The 2,213-nt window shown below is 39.4% G+C and overlaps 1 protein-coding gene across 1 annotated transcript in view; it reads right to left on the bottom strand.

Moving 5' to 3' along the window:
- Positions 1-1,811: 1,811 nt before the first annotated feature.
- Positions 1,812-2,213, bottom strand: part of LOC104998661 (HLA class II histocompatibility antigen, DQ alpha 2 chain-like) — a 6,290-nt gene continuing 5,888 nt past the window's right edge. Inside the window, exon 5 of the mRNA XM_010853965.1 lies at positions 1,812-2,118. The gene's annotated coding sequence lies outside the window, so the exon portion shown is untranslated. The remainder of the gene's footprint in view (positions 2,119-2,213) is intronic.

Genomic DNA, 2,213 nt, shown 5'->3' with positions numbered 1-2,213 from the left:
CTGAAGCTGTACAATATTGTGTTAATATTGTGTCTTTATTTCCCAATTGCATTTACGCTCACTGATGCAGACCGTATATGAATAGGGTGTCTCATACATTTCATACCTGTTCCATAATATCACCTGAGATGCAATGTATAGACTCAATAATTTCAGAGTGGAAAGTTTGAGGCAACGTGCCTAAAAGATTTTCAAGGGGAAAAATGACTTGAAGTCAGGTCCCATACACTCTACTTTCAAGAGTGAGCTCTTGGATGCACTCAGGAGAGCCAAAGAATCTCACCTGTTTATCCATTTCCTTCACGAGGACTTCCACTGGCAACAGTGAATCAAGAGGAGACCATAGCACTCAGAGCTGCTGCTACATTATCTCAATGATGTTGTCCTTCTTAGGATGTCTCTCTCATAGGCTCATGCTTTTCTTAGCAAGGAGGGCTGGGTATATTGGGCTTTTTTTTGTTGTTGTTGTTTTTGGCTGTACTCCAGGGCAAAAAGAAATGCACAGGAATCCAGTGAGACTGATTTTGACTTATCTGCCTAGAGACATACTGCAGCCATATTCACTTTATTGTGAATGGCATGTCAGGAAAATCTACATGGTTATCTAGCAGGAATTCACTTAGGAGGTGAGGCAAACTACACCTGTGTTCTCAGGACCCTTAATATGTCTGTGGCCTCTAACCCATCCCTATTCCCATTGCTACTAACCTTACATAAAGACAAAGTATTTGGTCCTTCTCAAATACTTGCATTATTGTCTTATTCTAATCTTTTCCTAATTGACTTTTCTTTCTCTGCCTAGGGAATCCTTATTTCTTTAAGGGTGAGGAGAGGAAAGGAATGCTTTTACTATCATCATTCACTTTTCACAAATTTGAAGTTTTGGGAACACGTTTTGACTTTTGGTACTTTTGAGATTCAAAATTCTTTTCTTCTATTTCTCGGTCATAAATTTACTAGATGTCCATCAGCAGATGAATGGATAAGAAAGCTGTGGTACATATACACAATGGAGTATTACTCAGCCATTAAAAAGAATACATTTGAATCAGTTCTAATGAGGTGGATGAAACTGGAGCCTATTATACAGAGTGAAGTAAGCCAGAAAGAAAAACACCAATACAGTATACTAATGCATATATATGGAATTTAGAAAGATGGTAACGATAACCCAGTATATGAGACAGTAAAAGAGACACTGATGTATAGAACAGTCTTTTGGACTCTGTGGGAGAGGGAGAGGGTGGGATGATTTGGGAGAATGGCATTGAAACATGTATAATATCATATATGAAACGAGTCGCCAGTCCAGATTTGATGCACAATACTGGATGCTTGGGGCTGGTGCACTGGGATGACCCAGAGGGATGGTATGGGGAGGGAGGAGGGAGGAGGGTTCAGGATGGGGAACACATGTATGCCTGTGGCGGATTCATTTTGATATATGGCAGAACCAATACAATATTGTAAAGTTTAAAAATAAAATAAAATTTAAAAAAAGAAATAAAAAGTACAAAGATTTCTTGGTTTCTGTATTTCTGATATACCAAATCTACACAACCAAGGGAGAAGGGTATATATTACCTTCACTGATGTCTGAATTAAGGAGAAGGGTGGAAGAACCAAGGGTGGGAATAGAAGGAAGAGAGAAATATTAACCTCAGTTAAGATGGCAACACATTATCAGTTGACACAGGTTGCTCCTGTGTTATTGGGCATGAAACATGATCTGAGAAATGAAATGAAAGAGGCCTAAAACATAATACAACGTGGTCCTAGTCAGCCCTGAGATGAAAGACAGAAAAAATTTAAATAAAAGAAGGATTTATTGCTTCCGTGGTGACATGGGATCAGGGTCACTAGAGATTAGGTTATTGGGTGGAATACCGTAGCAATTCCATGTTATGCAACTGATGAGAAGAGAAAGAAATATCACATAGTCAGGGCAAGAACTCTGAGGTATATGTGAACTCTGAGGTGATACAGCATCCTATTTCCCAGAGAAGAGGTGAGCAGAGGAGGGCAGAAGGAGAAAAGGTACGTGATGAACTTGGCCAGAAAATAGTTCCAGGTCATCTAGTATGTCCATTTTTCTGTTCTTGTAGATGGACAGTGCACCTGCAACAGGAAAGACATGAGATCAGTGGGTTCCAGGGGGCTCTTTTGCCATCATCATGCAAAAAAAGTTCTACAACTTTCAACCACATTTGTAA

Source organism: Bison bison, unplaced genomic scaffold, assembly GCF_000754665.1.
Source record: "Bison bison bison isolate TAMUID 2011002044 unplaced genomic scaffold, Bison_UMD1.0 scf7180017853200, whole genome shotgun sequence".
Taxonomy (NCBI): domain Eukaryota; kingdom Metazoa; phylum Chordata; class Mammalia; order Artiodactyla; family Bovidae; genus Bison; species Bison bison.
This window is presented reverse-complemented; position numbering and strand designations above follow the sequence as displayed.